General features: G+C 40.9%; 1 protein-coding gene across 2 annotated transcripts in view; it reads right to left on the bottom strand.

Moving 5' to 3' along the window:
- Positions 1-13,437, bottom strand: part of WASF3 (WASP family member 3) — a 130,878-nt gene that overhangs the window by 116,622 nt on the left and 819 nt on the right. The window lies entirely within an intron of this gene.

The raw sequence follows: 13,437 nt of genomic DNA, 5'->3' as shown, positions 1-13,437 counted from the left end.
TAACTGATGTAAAAACAAATATATCAGTTATAACAGTAAATGTGAATGAACTTGTCTACTTGAAAATTCTTCAAACTCGCTTAGAGACCAAAGGCCAACTCTATGCTGTACATATGAGAAGACATATTTAAAATGCAATGATTCATAAAACTTCTGAAAGAATTCCACATCTAAATACTCCCGCAAAATTTTAAAAGATGAACACAGAATTGGTTAAAGAAAGGGAGCAGACAAAAATGCACTACAGAAATAATAATGGCCTATATAGAAATGGCAACAATGATAATACAATTCAAGGCAAAAAAAAAAAAAAAGTAACTGGAAAATAAACACAGATACTGAGTTCTTACTATGGGCTAGGCCCTGTGTCAGTGACTTTGTATTCTTTAACATAATAAACAGATTAACCAATAGTGTGAGTATAATCACCCATTATACAGATGAAGAAACGAGGCAAATATAGCTAAATAACTTGTTCAAGATCACACAGTTAATATGTTTTGAAATTAGGATCTGAAGTTAAGTCATGGGACTCCAGATCCCATTCCTTTAACCATTACATCAAAAGTGTATACAGAACAATTATTCTTAATGATCAAAACTAGGGATCAAAATCTCAAATATCCATCCACAACTACTGTAGAAAGCATATAGTCATTCAGCACCTGGGTGGCTCACTCAGTTAAGCCTCTGTCTTCAGCTCTGGTGAGGATCCCAGGGTTCTGGGATCAAGCCCCTCATCAGGCTCCCTGCTCAGCAGGAAGCCTCCTTCTCCTTCTCCTTCTCCTTCTCCCACTCCCCCTGCTTGTGTTCCCTCTCGCTGTGTCTCTGTCAAATAAATAAATAAAATCTTTTTAAAAAAATAAAATGCAATGATTCAAAAAAGGTTAAAAATAAAGGGACACACAAGAACTTATCAGACAAATGGAAGACAATTAGGTTGCAATCATACCAGATAAAATAAAATTCAAGACAAAAAGTATTCGAATGGATAAATCCTAAAAGCTATTATTTCACAATGAAAAAAATCTTATTAACATCTGTAAACCTAGTAACAGAAACTATAACCAATCCAAGAAGAAAGAAATAGAAACTCTCTATAAATAAGAGACAGGCACCACTTAATACATAAAACAGGTCAAGGGGAGAAAAATAAGGACTAAAAGTAAAAGATCTAGAAGCACCTGGGTGGCTCAGTTGGTTAAGCCTGTGCCTTCCACTGAGGTCATGATCCCAGGGTCCTGGGATCCAGCGGAGCCCAGCATCAGACTCCTTGCTCAGAGGTGAGCCTGCTTCTCCCTCTGCCTCTGCCCCTCCCCCCACTTGTGTGCCTGAGAGCTCTCTCTTTCTCCCTCGCAAATAAAAAAATAAAGTTTTTTTTTTTTTTTAAAGTACCCACAGTAGTCAAAATCATAGACAGAAAGGAGAACGGTGGCTGCCAGGAGCTGGGGGAAGAAAACAATGGGGAGTAATCAGTTGGTACAGAATTTTGGTAGGGGGAGATGAAAATACCTAATTACCAAGGGGGGAGGGGATGGGGGAGATGGAGCGGGGGGAGGAGGAGAAGGAAATAAAATACACAATTACCTCCAAAAAGGCTGAAGAAGCCCCTGGCAAAATTCAACATCCATTCCTAATTTTGAAAAAAAACTTCTCTTGGATGAACAGGAATGGAGGAATAATCCTTAACATGACTTTACCGAGAGAGAAAGAGAGAAATGGAGAGGGAATGAATGAGTAGGAACACCAACATCCTACTGGGCTAAAACCAGAGGCATGCCCACAAAGGCCAAGAACCAAGCAAGGATGCCCACTACCTCTTCTATGATTTAATACTGTTCTGGAGGCATTCACCAATACAGTCAGATAAGAGGAAACAAAGACGCAAACAATGGAAAAGGAGAAATAAAATTCTTTACTGGCTGATGACAGGATAGTAAACCTGGAAAACCAAAAAAATTAATGATGAAAATAACTCAAGAAAGAGAATTCAGCAAGGCAGCAGGATATAAAAAACAAAACCTTCATATACACAAATAATAATAGCTTTCATATACACAAATAATAACTGGTTAGAATGTACAATGGAAGAGAAAACCCCATTTAAAACAGCAACAAAAAAGGAACATAAACTTAACAAGAAGTGTTCAAGACTTACATGAAGAAATCTATAGATTCACACATTCCTAAAAGGCACACAAAATGAGACTCCAGAATTCACTATTCTTGGTCAAGACACCACAACTTTATCAGGTTGTCAGTTCTCCCTAAATTAATTTATAAATAGAATGCAATTCCAACAAAAATTACTCAGAAGTTTCTTTATGGAGCTACACAAGTTGACACTCAATTAACACTGACTAGGAGGAGCTATTGAAGGAGAACTAGCTCCACCAAATATTAGAACAAAGCTCCATGATTAAAACTGTGGTAGTAGCAGCTGAATAGGCAGACACACCCCAAAAATGCAACCAAAATCCCAAAAATAGACCCAACCTACTATTTAGAAATCTAATATATAACAATAGTGGCACCTCAAATGACTTGAGCAAAGATAGATTTCAGAAATGTTGGGACAACTGAACCCATTCTTAATATCACTTATCAGAATAAACTCCAAGTACAGCAGAAATCTAAATGTAAAAAATGAAAACTATCCAAGTTCTTAAAGAAATCATTTGTGTAAGGAAAGGTTTTCTGACCCTGACCTAAAATCCATACCCAAAAGTTATATGTGAATTTTTGACTGCCCAGGGATTGGCACCGCTAACCCCCATGTTAAGGGTCAACTGTACTTCCTCTGGGTTTAGTCTGCTGTTCTTTTCGTAACTTCTTGAGATGGCTGCACAGATCACTAAATTTTTTTCAGTCTTTCTTCTTTCCTAATATATATCTACAGCTATAAACTTCCCTCTAAATACAACTTTAGCTGCCCCCGACCAATTTTGGTATGCAGTATTTTTATGTTAATTCTGATCAAAATATTTTGTCAATCTTTTAAAATTCCCATGGTAATTAACATATCTTCTATGATTCATGGGTTATTTAGAAACCAGTTTGCTTTTTGCTATTGATTTTAGTTTAACTTATACTGTTCTGTTTGACTCGAATCCTTTGAAGTATCCTGAGACTTGCTTTTGTCCCACAAGCTGACAGCCTGGGTGAATGTCCAAACACTAGTATATATTTTGTATTCTGCAGTTGTTAGGGGCAACATCTAGCCATGCAAGGCAAATTTATTAATTGTGCTGTTCAAATCTTCTACACCCTTACTAAAGTTTGTTCACTCTGATACAAGCGTTGTGTAAAAAAAAAAAATTAGTGGGGCGCCTGGGTGGCTCAGTGGGTTAAAGCCTCTGCCTTCGGCTCAGGTCATGATCCCAGGGTCCTAGGATCAAGCCCCGCATCAGGCTCTCTGCTCAGCGGAGAGCCTGCTTCCTCCTCTCTCTCTGTCTGCCTCTCCGCTTACTTGTGATATCTCTCTCTGTGTCAAATAAATAAAATAAAATCTTAAAAAAAAAAATTAGTAACTCCCTCTATGATTATGAATGAATCTCTTTCATCTCCCTATTTCTATTAAAACCTATATTATAATCACTAAAATTCTCTTCAGATGATCTAGACACACTACAAAAGAGAAAAGAAAGGTGAATAACTTTCTTAACGCCAGTAAAAACGGCAGCAATTTTTTCAGCCAATTATTATCCAAAATGAGTTCATAGCACCTATCTCAAAAATCATCATTATAGACATCCTCCAAGATTTCCCTGGGTCAGATCCAATAACACCAGACAGCAGATCAACTTGTTTAATTACTCAGAGGTATATTCTGCAACTAATTCACACTGCTTGGTTCATGGGAAAGGTTAGCAATGTGCCACAATACACTCCATAGTGTATGACTTCTCTTCCATTTTTCTGAACCAAAATTACCTTGGTCTTGCTCTCTGGAAAAGAAGGCTAAGATCAGCCCTGCTCCTTCAGTGCCCACTGCATGGTATCCCATTGAGGCCCAATGCAATCTTAGAATCACTCTCCCACAGTGCTCCAGACAGCAATCGTTACAATCCAAAACCCACTGCCACCTCTGCTTGATGGTCAAATTTCTGACGGTCTGTCTGTGCAGTCTTTCCAAGACTCTCCAAGCTAGGGTACAGAATGGGCAACTATACAAATTAGTCTTCATCAGTGTCCTCCCATTTTCTCAGGTCAGGGTGTCATCTCCCACTTGGACCAAGCACCCCTCCCATGCAATCCCAGGGCACTTTTGGCTTTCCCATCCAAAGCTGTATACCACGGTGATCTTTTTACATGTTTTTCTCAGCTGTTACACTATCGCCCCTCAAGGAAAGGAAGCATTTGATTCATCTTGATATCCTCAGCATACCAATACCTAGCAGGCAGACACTCCTTCATACTCTTTCTTGTCCCCTACAATCTATTCTCTACACTGTATACCTAGTGATCCTTTTAAAATCTAAGTCAAATGATATTGTTTCCTTGCTCAAAAACTTGCAATGGCTTTCCAACTCACTCAGAATAAAATCCAAAGTGCCACCATAGTCTCATGGACCCTACAGGATCTGGCCCTTTATTACCTTTGAACACCCCCCACCCCGCCAACACATACACACACACCACTTACTCATACTACCTTCCTACCACCTCAAGGGCCTTTGCACTTACTGTTCCTCCTTCCACAAGGCTCGCTGCCAAAATAATTGCCTGCCTGGTATACTCCTTCACCTTCATCACACCTCTGTCAACTGTCATCTGAGGGATGCCTTTCCTGACCACTTCCCTGACCACATTACGACAAATAGCAGTCCCTGATACTCTATCCTCTTGCTTTATTATTTTCTCTACAGCCCTCATCATTACATATATTCATGTTATTTACTTATTATCCCCCACCTCCACACTAGAATGTGATCTCAGTAAGAAAGGGCAGAACCTCACCCTCTAGAACAGCGGTTGGGGTGTTTTGGGATGTTTTGCTCTAAAGAGATAGTGAATATTTTGTACTCTGTAGTTTAGACCATCCCTGTCGCAACTACTCAGCTCTACCTTCCAGCACGAAAGCAGCCCCAGAGAATATATAAACGAGTTGGCAAGCCCATGCTCCAATAAAATTTTCTTTACAAAATCAGGCAAAAGACCAGGTTTGGCCCAAATGCTACTGTTTACCAACCCCGGTCCTAGAATAATCTTTGCATGCAGTACATTGACTTTGAATTAATCAATCATTTCTGTTCTTGGTCTCTAAGGCTACCTTTAATTGACAAAATAAAATACCAGCATTCCAACCTCATCAGAAAAGGTAACTCCAAACCAGCTTCTATAAATCTTTTACCAAAAAATCCACTTGAAGCTAATATATAGTCCTGAATGGCTACTTTGACAGATATGCAATGCCTTTATTCTTACGACTAGAAAGTACATAAAAGTTAGTTTGACCCTCTGCAGAAACGTTTTAAATAAGTTGTGTTTCAATTCATTTAAAACCAGAGAAGAATCAGCCTCATAAACCATGTCCTAGGGGTCCGTGGCTCAACTGGATAAGTGTCCAACTCTTTTTTTTTTCTTAATGTTTTATTCATTATTTGAAAGAGAGAGTGAGTGAGAAACAGCATGAGCAGGGGGAGAGGGAGAAGCAGACTCCCCGCTGAGCAGGGTGCCCCCTGACATGGGACTCGATCCCAGAACCTTGGGATCATGACCTGAGCCCAAGGCAGTGGCTTACCAGAGTGAGCCACTGAGGTGCCCCAAGTGTCCAACTCTTGATCTCAGCTCAGGTCTTGATCTCAGAATAGTGATTTCAAGCCCGCAATGGGCTCTGTGCTGCACGGGGAGCCTACTTCAAAAAAATAAAAATAAAAACATGTTCTCTGTGCTGTATGTCACTCACTTCAGCTTTCAATGTAACCAATACAAAACCTTAAGTGTGAGTTCAGAGAACATATTAAGGAAAGGAAACTGGTATGTTTTCTGTGGGTGATGAAACTACAGCACAGAACTAAGGATGTTTTCCCTTCTTTTTGGCCATCAGGACACTCAGCCAAGTTCCAGTCTGCAAACTGGTTATGTCACCAGTATCTCGGGGGTTCAGAGCCAGCCTACGTTTGAGTACAGCCAGTGGGATGACAAGTGGTGTGTGCTGGCCAATAAAACCTCCCACAGGACTTGGCTCTCTCCCTACCCACCCGCTGAATTGAGCAGGAGGAAGTTCCCACTTCCTATTGGAGGCTGAGTCACAAGTGGAAAAAGCCTGACTACCAGAAGGGCCCTGTGGAAGACCACCCCAGAAGGACCCCAAAGCTTTTTTGTGCTGAGTCACTGAAATCTTTCATGAGTAAAGCACTTAGCTCTCTAGGACTAAAACACTGACCTGGGAGGCTGGAACCTTGTTGAAAGAATAGGTTTTATTGTTTTCAGTCATGATCTTCGCACACCTTTAATTCTCATTACTTATATTCAGCTTCATTGTCACGGGTATTTCCTATCAGCTGATTCAAATCTTTATGTAATGAGGGACAAGGGACAAACCTCCACTGTTTGTGTTCAGTAAAACCGTAAGCATCTCCAACAACAAAAATCTCAAAAAATAAAGTTGGATAAACATATATTTGGATAAATATAAACATTCAAAGAAAACCTTATTTGTAACTTTCACTTATAAACAGTTGAATAAACTGTATCAGGGTCCAGAAAGAAAGAAGACTCGGTAAATACTAAAATGCAGGGCAATATATTTTGTCTCAAATGGAATTGGACAATCATTAGAAACCAAATAGCCTAGGAAATGGAACAATACATTTCTAAACTCCTATCTAGGGCGACTAAGTAACCATAAATGTAGCGTAAAAGAAAAAATGTTCTAACCTCTGTAATACCTAATCCCTATATAATTCTATCAAGTGACGCAATGAAGCTATGTTGTTTCTGCTTTTTTTTTTTGAGAAGTAGTATGGAAAAAACTAGACATGTCAGAAATGGAAGAACTTTTTAATTAGTCTATGTAATGTAAAAGACAAACAGCGTATGAGCTATGAAATTTTTAACTATAACTCAGGTATGAACTTCATTATCATTGATAAGCCTCGCAATCATTCAATATTACAATAACAGCTTTTAAAAAGTAGTAATGTTTTGGGGAGCCTGGGTGGCTCAGTCAGTTAAGTGATCTCTTGATCTCAGTGCAGGTCCTGATCTCAGGGTTGTGAGTCCAAGCCCCTGTGTTGGGCTCCATGCCCCTTCAAAAAAAAAAAGGTAATGTTTTAATAACCTTGCCCCCTGGCATATCTCAAAGGACAATTCACATTTTAGTAAAGCCTTTGGAAACAAGGTTGTTTGCAGTGTGTAATTAAAATCTGAAGACAGGTGACTGGGGAATTTAGGGGTTTCTGTGCATTTCTGGTTTTTAAATCAAAAACCAAAATAATTAATTCTAAAAGATGTACAGAACAGGAAAGAAATACTATGGAAAACCAAGAACTGAGATATGTTTTAAATTCTCTAGGTTTGGTTATAAACAAAATGTATTTTTCTACTTCTATCAAAAATGGGGATGAATCTTATATTGAAAAACTACAATCTTTCCCCACAAAATTAATATCTTACTTTTGAAGGGATGGAAGTCACGTCCGCCTGTTCCTCCTCATTGTAAGCTGTGAAAAGACTCTCCCAGAATGTCAGAATGATACAAATATAACAGAAGCTGCTCCCTCTCTCCTCTCTCTCCTGCCACTCTTCTGGTTAATGTCATCCCCCTCCTGGACTAGATACGTTACCCCCTAAGTGTGTAGACATTGGTCCTTCCATGTTCCAAAGGGAGCGATTAAATCCGCGAACTCCTCCGTAAGTGTTCATTCTGAACAGCACAGAATATGGCCCGGCAAAACGTTACAAAGTCAGTTCAGAGCTGAACTGAGCCGACAATTTTAACGCAGGACTGAATTACAAAACAGGGACTGGGGGTGTCCTGTACATGTTTTGAGGGGCTGAAAACAAAAGTGTGATATTTACAGGGCCTAGTGACTCAGGCCAGGTTTTTAAAAATTACCCAGTAGTGACTGTGTTCTGCTTATTATATTCTATGGTCCTGAATCAAAACACTGGACACGTTCAGATGATGAAAAAGTATTTGTTGAGTATCTACTATGTGCAAAGAATAGACCATTTCTTCCATTTAGCTGATAAAAAAATGGCCACATGGATTCGTAGTTCAGTCAATCACATCCATACTCTTCTGTTGCAATATAATTTCTCTAAACCGCTCGTGTGCACGAAATGGATAACAGCACGCAATGAGAGGAGCCAGATGAGCTAAAATGGAACCGCAGCAGAATGGTAATAAAATCTTCAGCATGCACCGGAGCACAACTTTAAAAATCCAATACGGCTTTCAGTCACTAGTAAAAGGAAGTACTCAAGTACCAGAGATCACAAAGTCTATGGGAAAATGGCCAGTTGGAGCGAAGGAGGCACTGGGTGTTACCCCTAGCCACAAAGGTTGTGACCCAAACAACAGTGTGCACATGACCACCTGCTTAAAAGGTTACTTAACAGAGCTGGAACACATCTACTAAGTGCTAGCTATATACAAGGCACCGTACTGTCTGGTGCCTGCCCACAATGAGTTTACAGTAAGCAAGACAATTTACCTCTGCTTTCTCTCTCTAGGTGTGGAGGACAGGAGCTTGGTCCTAGCAACGCTATTATCACTGGTAACCAGAGTGATCTGTGGTAGGCATTCAAATATGTGGACTGCTGCAAAGAACCGTAAAGCAAAATATAAAAGAAAAATAACAAAATAAATAAAACTCTGCAATAATGCAAGAACATACAATACAGCAGAAGACATCTTCAGATCAATTTCAAGGCCATTGCTTCCGAGAGGTCAGAGGGTACCTTAAGAACAGGCCCAAGGGAAAACTCCGTAAGCAAAAAGTCTCTGAGAAATGATCCCAGATACTGAGCTCAGAGTTGAGGTCCAGAAGCTCCTACCAGACCTGAAAGAGGAGAAATTACCCTGGGATATTTGAGATGTTTAAAGTTTAAAAAAAAAAAAATCAACAGAAGAAAAGAGCTAACCTGAAAGAGAAGAGGAGAGACACAGATCCAGGGAAAAGAAACAAAACAGGGTGGCTCCAAAGATTAAGGGCGAAATCTGAGTACGGAAAAATTATTCTAATCTAAGGACATCTGCTAAGATGGGAGGATAGGCTCTTACGCAAAACAAAACTGACCTTGAACACTGACAGCAGAAAGCGTCCACTCAGAAAGGAAAACAGGACAGCACAGTCACAGACAATACGACCTTCAGGGGACGCCAGGAGCTGGCAAGAGGCACGGCCTTGCCCAGAGCACCCCACCCTGACAAGGACCCATGAGTCCCAAGAAAAGCATGTCTTAAAGAAGAAAAAAAGCATCCTTTTTTAAAAAGAAGTTAATAAAATAAAGTCGTTGTTAGAAAAAAAAAAAATTCACTCTGTACCAGATGTCCCTCTCTAGTGAATGCCCTTCTTTCCTCCTCATAACCAAGTTTTAGAAAGCACTGCACACCCTGATTAGCTTCCCTGCCTGAGTGCCATTCACTCCTTAGTCCACAGAAGTAAGGCTCCCCTGAAACTCCTCCTGTGAAAACCAGTAATTTGATCCTAGGGCTAAATCCAATGGAAACTTTGGAACAACTCTCTATCTGGATCTCTGGCTAGCGCACACTCTGGCACCACTTCCTGGCTCCCACTATTAAACCCCTGGCCATCCCGCCCATGTCCCCATCACCATGTCACCACTGACACCACCTATATTACTAGTAACTTCCTGGTTTAGCATCCCTCTTTAGTGATGTTCCCTTGGACCATGGCTTCTAAGACACTCTTCATGGACCCCTCCCCCACCACACAACTGCCCTCTTCAGTCTCAATGTAGGAGCCTATTCTCTACTGCGTATCTTTCTAACACAAAAGCTCCTCAGATCACATTCTCCACCACTCCTTTTCTCACTCTGTACATACTTCTTGAATAACTTCATCCACTCCAACAGCCTCCATTAACAAATACAGGCAAAGGCAGAGATTCCAGAAAGTTCTGGAACTTTCTCTAGAAGAGACTTTCTCTGTTCATTGCACTCTGTTCATTCCAAAAGGAATGCCTGAGTAATTGAAACACTGGATAAGTTCAAATATTTTAAGTATTTTTTGCCCTAACAACTTATTACCCATTTTTTAAAAGCACACTTCAACTGAGAAAAAAATCAGTCTCTTTCTGTCATTACTAAATAAACCACAGGTACAATTTCTCAAACCTTGGAGCTGGACTGGACATCACCTCGTTCATTTCCTGTTCCACACTGATTTTCATAGGAAATGCAACCACTGAACACCCAGCCTTACAAACTTATCATCAAAAGGAAGGTAGCGCAACAGACAGTAGAAACTGTTGATGACTTTGAGCTAGCATTTCCCACAGGGTTGGACAAATGTTATCCACCCCTGAGCTTCCTTCTACAATTCAATATCCTGCCATCTCCCTGTGAGTTCACTGCACCACATCAGCACACAGTTTAGGAACTGTGGTGCTAAGGACTCTTAGATGTCTGTCTCTAGTCCAGACACCCCCAACACCCAGATCCCTAAAACACTGTGTCCCATAGCCACCTGAAACTTAACAAGGCCAAATGCACCTGTCTTTTTTTCCTCCAAATGGCTGTTGCTCCATAAGAAAGGCATCATTACCCACCCAACTGGCCAGCTAGGATTCAGCACCGCCCTGAACTCCTCCCTCTCCCAACTCCCCCACCGCACATACAAGCCCCAGCCAAGAACCAAGTCCCAGCAATTCCACCTCCTTGACCTTCTTGCCTTCCACGCTTGCTCCCCTCCATCCATTCTGTAAAGGGCAATCGGATCATGCCCTTTTGCTTCAGAATTCTGCAACTGTTTCCTTTTGCTTATAGAGGAGTCCAAACTCCTTACAACAAGAATCACAAGACCGCCCCCCATGGCTCGGCCCCTAGTCACCTGTGTCTCTGTTTCTTGCCACTTCCCTGCCCTTCTGCAATTGGCCGAGCCACATACGTTTCCAGTTGCCCCAATGCACCCTCTCTCTGACAGCCTTTATCAAGCCTCTCCTCAGCCCTGACTCGGACCAATTTCCTTCTCTCTTACTGCTCTGGGAAGCCTTTCTCATCTCTCTGAATCGTCCCAAAGCTTGGGTTTGCGGTCATCCTGTGAGCTCCTCTAGCTGACCCCTTTCAGGGCACGTACCATATGCTGCACTGTAACCGATGGTTAAAACTGTCCAAGAGAACCCAGCTGAACAGGCTTTGCAAGAGGTATCTGCCTTGCTTATCTTAGTATCCCCAGCACATAGGATCAACTCTGCAATAAAGCAAGCGAATGAACTGACTAGGTCATTCATGTGATGCTTCACATCCTTCTCTGCTTACTAACGCCATCACAGCACTGATTGCACCATGCTGAAACTGTGTGTCTCGGCAGACTATCAACATCTTGAGAGCTTTTCTCTCTTATTTCTGCTATGCCTGTATCAAAATAGTACAGGTACTTAGCAAGCATCCACGAAACGGCTTCTAAAGAAAAAAGCCGACTGAAAAAATTCTGGATGCCCCCACCCCATCGGATTAGGGGTGGCTACCTCTGGAGAAAGAAACAGGGCAGGGCACCAATAAGAGGAGGTAAAGAGAACTGAGATTTGTTACTCCATGTATCTCTATAGTGATACTCCACTGATTTTATAATATGCCTTATTTAAGTATGACTGCCATATACTATTCCTGTATTGCCAGCATAAAATGTATCCTGTGTAAAGAACCAGTCCTGAAGAACGCATACACTTGCAAGCAGCGTTTGGCTCCATGCACCCTAGAGCAGGTCCCGAGAAAACTTGACCTTAAAGAGGAAAACCGGCTTCTAAGAAAAAAAGGACTGAGAAGGTGAGCATCTACATCTGTACAGCAGTGTGGAGGCAGTCCCAAGAAAATATAAGGAATGACAACAGTATATAAGTGGAAAATATAACCTGTGATTATTCTTCAAAGAAAGTTCTGGGAACTCTAAAAGAAGACAACTTGTACTGGCCAGCCAGAGCAGACAATTCTTTTAATACTTATATTAAGCAACTGTTTTAGTGGAACATTCCAAAAACCAAAAGGTGACTTCCACATGCAGGTTACTACAGGAAGTGTAAAGAAGACCTACAAAGACCCGCTAGAATAGACAGAAGTCTACAGCGTTGGCATGACCACTTAGCCAAGTGCATTCCACCTTTATTTTCAGAATTTTTAAAAAGACTGTAGCACAACATTGACTATAAAGTCATAAATTTTAAGGAAAGAGATAAAACAATGCTATAAAGAAACTCCATGTCAACAACTGGAAGTAGCAAGAATAATTTTTATAGGTGGATAGTTCCAGAACAAGCTTCTTTTCCCTGCTAGAAGACAACAGTGAATATAGGTCAGATTGTAAATATATAAAGTCAAACTTCCCAAACCTAGTGAGTTTTAAACATCCAAAAGGACACGACTTTAGAGAATACAAATTAAGATCTTCAAAAATGAAGAAAAATGAGCACTATGGGGACCCTATTAGAAAGGAGACCAGACACAATAAAAACTGCCTATGGGAAAGGTCAAATCTCGCTTTCCTTTGTTTAACCTCTCACGTAGATAAAAGAACTTGCTTTCAAGAATCACTGCATTGTTTCACTGCAAGAAAAGGAAAGTTGAGTAAAGCATATACAAAAAAGAAGCAACCAAGGTTCAGCAGAATGTGCCCTAGAGGCAACAGAAAAATAAGTCAATTAAAACACTCTAAACTTAGTTTTGATAGAGACGGAGACATTTTAAGTTAAGACAAACCTAATTTTTATAAAATGAAAAAATATTTCAAATACTTAGCCCCTCCCCTCATAAAATGTGGGCCCTGAATCTTAAAATTTCATGCCCCAGCATGCATTTGATTTGGACAATCACAAAGCAAAAAAAAAAAAAAAAAAAAAAAAAAAACCTTTTAATTCTCGGTGTTTTAAAAACTTCAAAATTATTACTGGTACTAAGTGCGAATTTAAAATTGATCCCCACATGAGAAAGAATTCCTAATACGCGTAACAGCAGCTAAGAAAATGAGATGCTCCCATTCATTCGTAAGCCCATCGGTTAGCTTCTTAATAATTAAGAACTCTACTCTCCGCCACGAAACTATCCCTTGCAGAGAGGCTAAACCAAGAAGAAATCGCCATTGCCTGTAAGTACCACAGACGGAGAGGGGAAGGTTTTCCACTCGCTGGAGCTCCGGCGCGGAGGGCGAGAGGCCAGGCGCAGCGGCCCCCGCCTGCCGCGCAGGAAAAGTCTCCCGGGGATGATCCATGCCGGCGAAGCGGCTCCCGGGCGCGCAGCCCTCTCCCCTCGCC

The sequence above is a fragment of the Lutra lutra genome, chromosome 3 (assembly GCF_902655055.1).
Source record: "Lutra lutra chromosome 3, mLutLut1.2, whole genome shotgun sequence".
NCBI lineage: Eukaryota > Metazoa > Chordata > Mammalia > Carnivora > Mustelidae > Lutra > Lutra lutra.
The sequence above is the reverse complement of the archived record's forward strand: the minus strand, read 5'-3'. Positions and strand labels throughout refer to the sequence as shown.